Source organism: Anolis carolinensis, chromosome 2 (genome assembly GCF_035594765.1).
Source record: "Anolis carolinensis isolate JA03-04 chromosome 2, rAnoCar3.1.pri, whole genome shotgun sequence".
In the NCBI taxonomy this organism is placed as follows: Eukaryota; Metazoa; Chordata; class Lepidosauria; order Squamata; family Dactyloidae; genus Anolis; species Anolis carolinensis.
Window position 1 is genome coordinate 63,789,052 of NC_085842.1, and position 13,278 is coordinate 63,802,329.

Consider the following 13,278-nt stretch of genomic DNA (forward strand, 5'->3'; position numbering starts at 1 on the left):
GGGGCCATTTATTGAGTCATAAACTCCTGCAAAAGTGCCATCACCATACCACTTGCCCAAATATAAGGTGTAAAAATATAGATTAAAAAATAACAAACCACAGCAGCAGAGATTCTAAGTAAGATAGGAACTTAATCAGCATAAACATGTTGCAATATATATATAAAGAATCAGTAAGACTCTACATGCAGGTCATGATTTAAAAAAATAATAATGCTAGAGAGAACTGGCCATTTCTAATAAAGATTTTTCTGCTTACCTTTCTTGTGATGATCAGAACAAATACATATTTAGGTCTATATATGTGAATATGTCTAAATATTCTAAAGGCACCAAATCCCATCTGATCTTGGAAGCTACGCAGGACACTCTGATCAGTACTTGGATGGAAGACCACTAACAAATACAAGTGAAGTTGGCTATATTTCAGCGGAAGGAACAGGCAAAAACCACCTCTGAGTATTTCTTAACATATGTCCTGTGTTTACTGTATCTTAATCTTTGTTCTGTGAATTTTTGTATATGTACTAGAGGTGTGTGCAATTTTTTTTCCTTCGTTTGCTTCATGCTGTCGTTTTGTTTCGATCATTTGTTCACACAAAAAGAATGGTGACATTTTCGTAAGAAACAAGGAAACAACACGAAAATGAAAGCTGCAGCTATCGTGCTTGCTTTTTTTCCCCCTTTTCGTATTGAAGGAGGGCTGCTGCTTACCCACTACAGGTGATGTGTATGAATGGATGTTAATAATTTGCATTGCCTGACTTATTGGGTAAGGGCCGTTGCAGCTCATGATGGCACTGCAGGGGGCTTTTTCCCAGAAGCCCCCTGTGTGACAGGAAATTCTCCTGCTGCCTGGCCTCCTGGCCAATCGGCAGCAGACTGGCCCAGGCAGCCCAGAGAGCCAGAGCAGGCATTGGGCCTGCTTTGCATTGTTGGGACAGCAGTGGCAAGGACAGCAGCAGCGGTGGACCCAAGTGGCAGCAGCTCTGGCGCGGTATTTCCTAGGACTTGCATACCAGGAGGAGGGGGCTAGGCCCCAAAGTGGCCCAAAGAAAGAAAAAGGAAAAAAGGCCTGAGCGAAGCCCCAGCAGGCACAAGCAGCCCTACCACTATCGCTGGGAAGGGGGGGGGGTAGGCCCCAAAGTGGCCTAAAGAAAGAAAAAAGAAAAAAAGGCCTGAGCAAGGCCCCGGAAGGCCAAAGCACCTTCCCAGAGCCACAGAAATACTTTTTCCGTTAGCGGGCTTTCTCCCACCCTTGGCCCTTACTAGGGCACTTCCTGCCTCCCGGCTATGTTGGGAGGGCTGCTTTGGCCTTACAGGCCCTTCAAAATAAATAAATAAATAAATAAATAACCTCGCTTTTATATTGAGGCCTATTCGGGGTCTCTGGCTCAGGCCTCCGCTCTCTCCCAGTGGGAGGGCTGCATCCAGCCCTCATTATGGCTCTTGCCCCTGAGGCTTGCTTCGGTGGCCTCCGACTTGGGGCCTCACTTCCCCAGACCTTCTATCACCCCATTTCCCCTTGGCTTGGGCCGAAATTACTTCCATGTGTGGTAATTTTCACCCCTCTAGCCCAAAAACTGAGAGGGGGGGGAGAGTTGGCCTCGGAAGTCCTCACATTGCAGCCAGTGGTCTGAAATTTTTGGTTTTTTTGTTAGACAGACAAAAATTTGTGACATGTAGGGGCCCATTTTTCATTAGTGGGACATGAATACGAAAATGAGACGACACAAATGAAATTACACAAAACGAATAGCAATTCCACACGAATGCACAACTCTAATATGTACTTCATAGAAATATGTTTAAATACATGTATTTTACATAACATTTTATTAAGTGTTTTAACTATATTGTTGTCACGACCCAGGCTGCAGAGCACCAATAACCATACACAGAGGCCAGAATCTATCTAATATCTTTATTGTAGGAATATATAAAGTTAATAAAAACAAGTGTAGAAAATAGTCCAGAATTAGACCTTTCAGGAAAGGTCAGAATTAGTCCAAAAAAGCAATGTCCAATAAGAAATATTAAGGTCCAAAGTTGTAATCCAATAACCGAAACACTCACTTTGCCAAGCAAAGTGAGGGGAGATGACAAGGTCCTTTAGTCCATGAAACTTGAGCGAGGCTAGGAAATAACTTGATACTTGAAACAAGGCTTGAACGTGGAACAAGGTAACTAAGAACAAGAACAAGGTCCGTGGGATAACTTGATAAATCCGTGGAACAAGGCAAGGATTAATCCTGGGAAACAAGGCAAAGTCCGTAGATAAACAAAGGCTGGGAAGCAAGGCGAAGGCTGGATAGCAAGGCAAGGCTTGAGCAGGAGCGAGGCTTGAACCGGAGCGCGCTGTCCAGACACAACTCGCTCCGTAGGCTGACGAATTGACTCCGCGAAGTTACTACGCGGGTAAAACACCTAAATAGAGTCTAGCTTCCCGCCGAAGCAGTTCTCTGGGAATCAGAACCGAAAGCTAACTCTGAGACCAGATGTGAGACTCCCCAAAGATTCTCACGAGAAGCAGTCTTAATTGGCCACATTCTTAGCTGCAATCCTCGCACTCCTGCGCGAAGCTGAATCCAAACTTCTCTGTTGTTTACAAAACTCCCGGCGCAAGAATACGGGAGAAGTAGGCTCTGGGCTTGTTTGACATACTTCTGGGAGACAACTTTCTTGCAGGTGCAAGGTTCCCAGATCTGCCTGGGAAAGATCTGGCTGAGAGGAATCCAGTTCAGACTGGGAAGGTAAAAAACCCAAGTTTTCATCTTCATCAGGAATTACAATGTCCTGAGCAGGACTACAAGGCCCATGGGTCATCACACTATCCCCCTCCTCAAGGCCCCTCCCAAACTGGGGCCCTCTCCCCGAGGCGCGAGGTCGCGGTTTGGTGGGATAGGTCTGATGAAAGCGACGGGTTAGATCAGGAGCATGGACTGTGGAGGCGTCTTCCCAAGAGCGTTCCTCAGGGCCAAAACCCACCCAGTCAATGAGATATTGTAGGCGGCGGCGGTGAAAGCGAGAATCCAAAATGTCCTCAACCTCGAACTCCTCCTCCCCATTCATCAAAACAGGAGGGGGGGCCGGTTGGTCTGTATCAGGTCGCACACCATCCGCCGGAAGGAGCAGGGAACGGTGAAACACTGGGTGAATGCGCATTGAACGCGGAAGTTGGAGTTTGAAAGTCACGGGGTTTAATTGCGCCACCACTGGATAGGGACCAATGAAACGGGCATCTAACTTCCGGCAAGGGCGGTGGGAGGGCAGAAAGCGAGTGGACAGGAAAACCCGATCTCCTACCTTGATTTCAGGGCCCGGCTGGCGATGTTTGTCAGCGTGGCGTTTATAGTCCTCCTTGGCTTGGTCCAGTTGCTGGAGCAAAAGTTGTTGCACCGCTGTGAGTTCCTGCAGCCAATCCTCTGCTGCGGGAACCTCTGAAGTTTCAATGACAGGGGGAAAGAAACGTGGATGGAAGCCGTAGTTTGCAAAGAACGGCGTTTCTTTTGTAGAAGCTTGAACTCCATTGTTGTAGGCAAACTCAGACAGTGGTAACAGAGAAGCCCAATTGTCCTGTTGATAGTTTACATAACAGCGAAGATACTGCTCCAAAGTGGCATTGGTGCGCTCCGTTTGCCCATCTGTTTGGGGATGATGAGCTGAAGATAAGCGAGAGTCTATGCCCAATAGTTTTTGTAGTGCCTTCCAAAAACGAGAGGTGAATTGAGATCCACGGTCTGTGACTAAACTCTTGGGCAATCCATGTAGTCTGAAAACATGTTGAAGAAATAGATCCGCAGTTTCCTTGGCCGTGGGGAGGCCTTCGCAGGGAATGAAATGGGCTAACTTGGTGAATAGGTCCACCACCACTAAGATCGTGGTGAATCCACAGGAAGGTGGTAGGTCAGTGATGAAATCCGCGGAAATTATTTCCCATGGGCGAGATGGGGTAGGAAGGGGGTGTAAAAGCCCTGAGGGCTTCTCCCTTCGTATCTTGGAGCGCTGGCATACTGGGCAGGTGTTGACATATTTTTCCACATCCTTGCGGATCTTGGGCCACCAAAAATCCCTTAGGATCAAATGCATAGTTTTAAATAGTCCGAAGTGTCCTGCTGGTTTGCAGTCATGACACAGACGAAGCGCTTTTTCCCTGCCCGGTCCGGGTGGGATATAAACATGATTTCTATAGCAGAGCAGCCCATCTTTAAGCGAAAAGGGGAAATGCAGACCTTGGCGAAGTTGGTCTTGCGCCCAGGCATCTGCTTGCTGACTAGCCCTGATTTCTTGAGCACAGATGGGTCCTGGAGTAGGGGAAGTTGAACCAATGGGAATGGATTTGGTGTTCCCCACCGTGAGCGTGGCAAAGTTCTCAGGTTGTAGCAGTTGGGATTCAAAGGTCTCCTTGCGTCCTGCAGCGTATTCCGGTTTACGTGACAGGGCGTCTGCTTGCTTGGTTTGGGCTGGGGTCACATAATGGATCTGGAAGTTGAAACGTTCAAAGAATAAAGCCCAACGTTGCTGCCTCTGATTTAGTTTGCGGGCAGTTCTTAGATGTTCTAGATTACGATGATCAGTGTGGACTTCAATGGGAAATTTGGCCCCTTCTAGCCAATGTCTCCAAGTTTCAAAGGCTGCCTTTATGGCCAGTAGTTCTTTTTCCCAAATGGTGTAATTCCTCTCTGGTGTGGTTAGTTGACGAGAATAAAAGGCACAGGGGTGGAGGTGATCTCCCACCGGTTGTAAGAGTACAGCCCCAATTGCCACATCAGAGGCGTCCGCTTGCACCACAAAAGGGGTTCCAGGATTTGGGTGCTGTAGAATTGGCTGGGAGGTGAATAGTTCCTTTAGTTGCTGGAACCCTTTCTCTGCTTGATCAGTCCAGCGGAAAGGCTGCTTTCCACGGATGCAGCTAGTGATGGGGTCGGACCAGCGGGCAAAATCTGGAATGAACTTGCGGTAGTAGTTCGCGAACCCCAAGAAACGCTGCACCTCTTTCTTGTTAGTTGGCGCCCGCCATTCCAATACTGCTGAAACTTTGGCTGGATCCATGGAAAGCCCTAGAGGCGAGATGCGGTAACCAAGGAAATCTACCTCTTGTAGATCAAAAGCGCATTTTTCCAGCTTGGCATAAAGTCCATGATCCCGCAATCGTTGTAACACCATTTTGACGTGGTTCTCATGTTCTGATTGTGATCTGGAAAACACCAAAAAATCGTCCAGGTAGATTATCAAGAACCTGTCTAGATAGTCCTGAAAAATGTCATTGACAAAATGCTGGAACGTTGCGGGGGCTCCGCATAAACCGAAATTCATAACTCGGGACTCAAATAATCCGAATTTGGTCTGGAAGGCGGTCTTCCACTCGTCCCCTTCCCTGATGCGAACTAAGTTGTAAGCCCCCCGAAGATCCAGCTTGGTGTAAACCTTGGCTCCTCGAAGCCGATCCAGTAGATCCGAGATTAAAGGCAGGGGATAGCTGTTCCGCTTGGTGATATTGTTCAATGCTCTGTAGTCCACCACCAAGCGTAGTTCCCCTGACTTCTTCTTCACAAACATCACTGGGGAGGCGGCTGGGGATTGAGAGGGTCTGATGAATCCCTTGCGAAGGTTTGTCTCTAGGAATTCCCTGAGAGCTTCTTGCTCTGGTTCAGTCAGGGAGTAGAGATGCCCTCGCGGGATCGGGGCCCCCTCCACCAAGTCAATGGCACAGTCATAAGGTCTATGTGGGGGTAATTTTTCGGCTTCTTTCTCATTGAATACATCCCAATACTCGGAGTACTTCTTTGGCAAGGTGATGATGGGCTCGGTGTCTGTGGCATGGCATACCTTGGCTACGAGGCAATGGTTTTGGCAGTACGGTGAAGCAAACTGCAGTTCTCTGTTGGACCAGGAGATGTTAGGGTCGTGGAGAGTCAGCCATGGAATTCCCAAAATCACAGGGAAATGGGGGACCTCGGTAACAAAGAAGGAAATCTCTTCCATATGTTCCCTTATCCACATCCTGGTGGGTTCCGACCACTGACTTACGGGGCCCGTCTTGAGGGGACGGCCGTCTATGGCTTGCACCACACGGGCATTCTTGAAATCATGATATTGTAATCCCAGAGAGTCGGCATACTCTCTATCGATGAAATTGTTGGTAGCTCCAGAGTCTATCATGGCGTGGATCATGACGGGTCCCCTTTTTGCTGACCATAATGTGACCACGAGAAGGAACAGGACCCCGGTTGGCGGCTCTTGGATGGATTTTTTGACCGGGTTGGCGAGCCTCTCTACACCCGGTCGTTGGCTTCCCCCGCCGGCTGTGTGCCAGTCGGCTCAGACGCCTTCGTCTCTGTGGAGGACGCCGCCGCAAGACGGGCGGCAGGCTTCCCTTTGGCTGGGCACTCTCTGGCGAAGTGGCCCCCGTTCCCGCAGTACCAGCAGAGGTTTAAGCGTTGACGACGGGCCTTCTCGGCGGCATCTAGTCTGGGACGCACATTGCCCAACTGCATCGGCACCTCCTCGCCTCCTCTGGGGTATGGGGTTGGCGGTGGGGGTCTCCACACCGGACGTGGCTGAACGCTGGCGGGAGCGGGGGGTTTTGCCCCGGCTCTACTGCCCTGGCCTCGAACCCACTGTTTCCTGTTGGCAATCATGACTTCAGCCCGTAAACATTGATCAATGAGTGCCTCGAGGGTCTGGGGAGGATCCACCTTGGAGATTTCTTCCAGCATTTCAATGTTGAGACCCTCCCGGAATTGTCCCCTGAGGGCTACATCGTTCCAGCCGGTGTTGTGGGCCAGCACTCGGAACTCGGCTATATACTGAGACATAGGTCTGTCTCCTTGGAAAAGGCGACGGAGTTTGTGACCGGCTGCCTCCAAATTGTCCTCGATTCCCCAAGTCTCCTTGAGGTGGTCCAAGAAGTGTTGCGCTGATCTTAGGTGTGGAGAGGCTTGGTCGAACAGTGCCGTCGCCCAGCTGGCCGCTGGCCCGTCTAGAAGACTGTAAACCCATGCCACTTTGATGTCTTCTTGGGGAAACTCGGCAGCACGGGCCTCCAGATAAGCTTGACATTGGCGACGGAAGACATGAACCTTAGAAGCTTCTCCAGTAAACTTGGTTGGCAACGCCATGGCCGGAAGACGAACTCCGCGTTCCTTCAAACCCCTTATTTCTCCATCCTGTGCATTGAGCTTATCACGGATTCGGTCCACCTCTTCCTTGTCGATGGTGTAGGTAATCGGCTGGCCGCTCGGCCCAGGTACGACTCCGGTAGACATTCTGGCCGAGGTTAATTGGTGCTTAGGGTGGCGGAGTCAAACTGTCACGACCCAGGCTGCAGAGCACCAATAACCATACACAGAGGCCAGAATCTATCTAATATCTTTATTGTAGGAATATATAAAGTTAATAAAAACAAGTGTAGAAAATAGTCCAGAATTAGTCCTTTCAGGAAAGGTCAGAATTAGTCCAAAAAAGCAATGTCCAATAAGAAATATTAAGGTCCAAAGTTGTAATCCAATAACCGAAACACTCACTTTGCCAAGCAAAGTGAGGGGAGATGACAAGGTCCTTTAGTCCATGAAACTTGAGCGAGGCTAGGAAATAACTTGATACTTGAAACAAGGCTTGAACGTGGAACAAGGTAACTAAGAACAAGAACAAGGTCCGTGGGATAACTTGATAAATCCGTGGAACAAGGCAAGGATTAATCCTGGGAAACAAGGCAAAGTCCGTAGATAAACAAAGGCTGGGAAGCAAGGCGAAGGCTGGATAGCAAGGCAAGGCTTGAGCAGGAGCGAGGCTTGAACCGGAGCGCGCTGTCCAGACACAACTCGCTCCGTAGGCTGACGAATTGACTCCGCGAAGTTACTACGCGGGTAAAACACCTAAATAGAGTCTAGCTTCCCGCCGAAGCAGTTCTCTGGGAATCAGAACCGAAAGCTAACTCTGAGACCAGATGTGAGACTCCCCAAAGATTCTCACGAGAAGCAGTCTTAATTGGCCACATTCTTAGCTGCAATCCTCGCACTCCTGCGCGAAGCTGAATCCAAACTTCTCTGTTGTTTACAAAACTCCCGGCGCAAGAATACGGGAGAAGTAGGCTCTGGGCTTGTTTGACATACTTCTGGGAGACAACTTTCTTGCAGGTGCAAGGTTCCCAGATCTGCCTGGGAAAGATCTGGCTGAGAGGAATCCAGTTCAGACTGGGAAGGTAAAAAACCCAAGTTTTCATCTTCATCAGGAATTACAATGTCCTGAGCAGGACTACAAGGCCCATGGGTCATCACAATTGTGCCCTGCCTCGAGCTGCGAGGAGAGGTGGGTAAGAAATAAAATAATAATAATAATTATTATTATCTAAGAAAACCCATGAAATTCATGGGGCCACAAACAATTGACAGGCAATAGGAAGGAACTCACACGTGCATGCATGATTACTATGAAATTGTTTAACCACATTTTCATAAAATCACTTCAAAAACACAAATATGGGAGAAGGAAATCATACTGGATTTTCCACAGAATTACCTTTATATAATGAAGGTCCCAAGTTCACTTCCTTGTATCTTCCATTCAAAGATGGTCAGGGAAGGGGAAATGTAAAGGACCCTCTGTCTGAAGCTTTGCCAAAGTGCTGTTGGTCAGAGTAGACTATATCAGCCTGGACCAGGGTCAGTGCTCCTGATGCTGTTGGACTGCACATTCCACCACTTCTTATCACTAGCTATGCTGCCTACGCCCCCCAAACATCGGGGAGGGGGTCTTTGCTTTGTTCACCCTTGGGTTATATCGACTAATTTGGTACACGACAGCTTGCAATTCACATATAACTGATGTGCCAGTCTTGATGTTTCCATAATGACCTAGAAATTCCAGTCTTATCTAGATTTGCAGATGCTTTAACTGAGTGAGAAGCTTTACCAGGGCAACTTTAGCAGAGATACTACAACTTGGCTTGAGAAAGATGTATCAATATTATTTCTTAGAGTACAGCTATACCAACCACTTAAGGTAGATTAGAGGCAGCTCAAAAACAGGACCCACAGGTTGAGAACCACTGCCTTAGAGGGAAGTAGAACTAAAGACCAGAGCTTGGGAATAATGAATTTGTTACTAATTAGTTAACATTTTCAACAAATTGTACTTATTTACTTTAACAACTGTGTTCATTTATTGGTGGTCCATATGTTGATGTTACATCCATAATGTTTTATGGTATATCTGATTATTTATATAGTTTTAAATTAGCTTATTTATGGTTATACGTAAAGATTTTAGATTTGTAACATTTTTTTATATAGTTGTGAGGCACTGAATCTTTGCCATTTACTATGTTGTTAAACCGCTTTGAGTTTTCCTAGGGGTGAGAAAAGCGGTACAGTAGAGTCTCACTTATCCAACATAAATGGGCCAGCAGAACGTTGGATAAGCGAATATGTTGGATAATAAGGAGGGATTAAGGAAAAGCCTGCTAAAGAGCAAATTAGGTTATGATTTTACAAATTAACCACCAAAACATCATGTTATACAAAAATTTGACAGAAAAAGTAGTTCAATATGCAGCAATGCTATGTAGTAATTACTATATTTATGAATTTAGCACCAAAATATCACATTGTATTGAAAACATTGACTACTAAAGGGCAAACTGTGTTGGATAATCCAGAATGTTAGATAAGCAAATGTTGGATAAGTGAGACTTTACTGCATATAAATAAATAAATAAATAAATATTGTACTGGAGAAATGGTGAGAAGTTTTATGAAGCCATTTTCTTTTACCTATATTTTGGGGAATTGTAAATTGTATGTTTTTCAGATACAGCTGTAGACCAGATTCTATCCAATTTAACCCTTATTTGTAGAGGCAAAATTCCAAAATTTTGCATTTCCCTCCAGGCTGCTCCCAGTAATAGAGACCATCAAAGATATTGAAGCGACATAGCACCAATAAATCAGTTACCATTCTGAAATACAGTGATTAATATTTGTAAAGGAAACTTACAAATTGCTTCTAGATTTCATGCAACCATGCTAAGTAGAAGATCTAAAGACTGTAATGGTTAATTATATTGATTTAACCAATTGTGGGCATTGCTGTTTATAAAAGTACTTAAAATCTAAATAAAGTAACTAAGAAAAAGAACAAGAGTAAGAAGAGTACTAATTAACAGTTCTTGTTTATAAAGTTTGTTATCAGTCTTTTTGCCATTTTAAATGGCATATTTAACAAATTGATTAATTCATTTTATATTTTTTCTGAACATTTTCCCTTAACATTAACACATTAGCAATAATAATAACACTTCCCCATTCTGCTAATAGTTGCTTCAATTACAGGGTATTTCCTATAATTGCTTTGATGGACAAAAAGCATGAAAATCCCACATTATGCATCCCATTTCATTATCATATACTGTACTTCAAAAATCTGCAGAAGCTGCACCTAATCACAACCTCGCAGAGCATGTACACAGTATACACATCTTCCAAAACAGTCCAATGTGACCAAAAGTGATGAGCTGGACTAAAAGTGATGAGCTGGATTTATGGGAGTTGAAGGCCAAAACATTTGGGGACCCACAGATTGAAAACCACTGACCTAGGTCCAAAAAAGCAAGATTCTGGATATGAGTCAAGCTCCATTGTATACAATTCACAATCCGTTAAGACAATTTCAGAAATATTAATACTATGCTGAAACCATGTTTATTAATATATAACTTATCCATAAATTAATAAAGGCAGTCTTTTCTCCCCACAAGAATTGGAGAATTGGTGGTGACCAATGTTTATTTGAGATGTACCAAATGGCTACCTATCAGGCCTATATCTGCATTTTATTAAATCAAATCAAGGGGGAAAGTTGTTCCTGAAATTCTGGTGTTGGCAGACAACCTCAGGTCAAAGCAGTAAAGGAATGCTTTTTTAAAAAGCACTTTCAGAGAAGAACAGTCATTCTTTCTAGTCTCATAGAACAGAAAGTCACAATTTGTACAACAAACAAAACTGCAGCTGTGCAAATTATGCAAGTATGCAAATTTTAATAAAATCCATTCAGGTCTGCCCAATCTGCATAATTCAATAGAACAGCATATTTGGGGCTTTGGTTACAGAATTTGTGATTTTAGAGCAGAACTTGAAGATCTTTTATCAACAATCTGGGCTATTATACAGAAATTATCCACCTTTTTCTGCAAAGCGTGGGTGTTGTCATTCATGGTGTTAAAAGTTTGTGTTTAAATAGGCTGCAAATTAGCTGTATAGATTCCAGTGAAGACAGGAAGAAATGGAAATAAAAGAAACGTGTCTCCAAATATGAAGGTGTATTTAAAATGTTACCAACTCTACATTTCAAAAGGTGGAACAGTAGCTCTTGAGAGGATGAATAAATCTCTGTGCTTTTAAACAGATCTATACTGATACAAATAGATTCATGTTTTAGGGGCATATGCTAAGAAGTAATCCATACAATCAACATGTCCTACATACCATGGATTCAAGGGAAGGCAAATGGAATGAATTTTTCCTCCTTTCAAATAAAAGCTGATTACATACACATGCCAGCCCAGGAGAAAAACCAATGCATTTGTAACATTTAGGAAGGAGGGTTCCACCTATGCATTTGAAGAGTCTTGGGCATTAGCTGGGGTACAGAGATTAAAACTGCAAATAGAGAGCATCAGGTCTTGAGAAGGCCCTTGACTACTCATATTAGCTGGACAACACTAACAGGATTTGCCAGGGGGATTATGGCACAACATGAAGGGATACTAGTTAATGATAAAGATTGTGTGGAGGCAAAGAGAGAGACAAGCTTGGATCAGGACTACGGCACTAGGCTGGGATTCAAACCCATTGCATCTTGTATTACTGATTCAAATCCACTCTCCCCACATTATTTCCCCTGTACAGGGAAAACATACAGCAACCACAGTGGGTGTGGGAGAGAGAGATGGCAGGGAATGAAATGGAAAGCTGTATAACAATATGCAGTAAAAACAAACAAAAATCCTGTTTGATTTAATGACTGGTGTGGGGACAAGATGAGAGAAGGATCACCAATGAGGTGAGTGTTTTTTTAAAACAATCCTACGTTCCAAATAAAGAACAACTTTATTTACTTAATTTACTAAATAAAGTAAATAAAGAAAAACACTCATAAACAGGGAAATCCCAGACAAGAAACAATCAGGGCCAGCTAATCACCTCCCAACAAAGGATTCCCCCAGGCAGGAAACAGCCAAGCTTTGAAGCTGCAAGGCTATTAAATGCTAATCAAGGTGATCAATTGAAACATTCAGACTTGCCTCAAACAGACAAGAATTCTCTCTACCACCTTGGACATTCCACAGATATATAAACCCCACTTGCCTAGTTTCCAACAAACCTCACAACCTCTGAGGATGCCTGCCATAGATGTGGGTGAGATGTCAGAAGAGAATGCTTCTGGAACATGGCCACACAGCCTGTAAAACTCACAGCAACCCAATCCTACATTCTAATTAAGATTTTAATAAGATGCTGTTGTTATTCTTTGTCATTGATTCAATTTGATTTGAACTTATGGCGTCCCCATGGATGAAAGATCTGCAAAAGAGATCTTCATGCTCAGGTCTTACAAACTCACAACCATGGCCTCCTTGATTGAGTCATTTGATCTGCAGTGCAGCCTTTCTCTTTTCATGCTGCCTTCCACTAACTAAACCAAGCATTATACTCTTTTACAGTGAGTCGTATCATCTCATAATATGTCCAAGGTACAGAAGTCTCAGTTTCGTCATTTTCACTTCCAGGGAAAATTCAGGCTTGATTTAGTCCAGAACTCCTTTATTGTCTTTTTAGCAGTATCTGCAGAACTCTTCTCCAGCACCACATTTCAAATGAGTTGATTCTCCCCATATCAACTTTTTTCTCTGTTCCACTTTCACGCCATGCATAGAAATCAGAAATACTATGGCTGAGATGATCTTACTTTGTAATTTAATATACTATTTTTAATACTTTAGATTTTAATATTTTTACTCATATTTTGGTATGTGTATTTTATTATATCAGGATTACTTGAACTGACTTTTTGTATTCAATGATGTAGTCTGACTTACAATTATAAGCAGTGTTGGCTAGCTCAATAGTTACTGGCCAGGTGAGAAATAACGCAAGTATGAATGCAAATGTACAAGTGAAGTAAAACATTCACATTCTCCATCTATTGTCCTTTATGTTTCAGTTTATAGCTACTGATATCAAGCCATTGCAGTTGCTAGGGACAGGGGGAGGAAGAGAG

The 13,278-nt window shown here is 44.3% G+C and overlaps 1 protein-coding gene across 3 annotated transcripts in view; it reads right to left on the minus strand.

The window, feature by feature from the left end:
- Positions 1 to 13,278, minus strand: part of chchd6 (coiled-coil-helix-coiled-coil-helix domain containing 6) — a 407,145-nt gene that overhangs the window by 158,023 nt on the left and 235,844 nt on the right. Inside the window, exon 9 of one of the 3 annotated variants that reach the window (XR_010002592.1) lies at positions 8,521 to 8,626. The exons of the other annotated variants lie outside the window; for them this stretch is intronic. The gene's annotated coding sequence lies outside the window, so the exon portion shown is untranslated. The remainder of the gene's footprint in view (positions 1 to 8,520; positions 8,627 to 13,278) is intronic. 3 annotated transcript variants of the gene reach the window in all.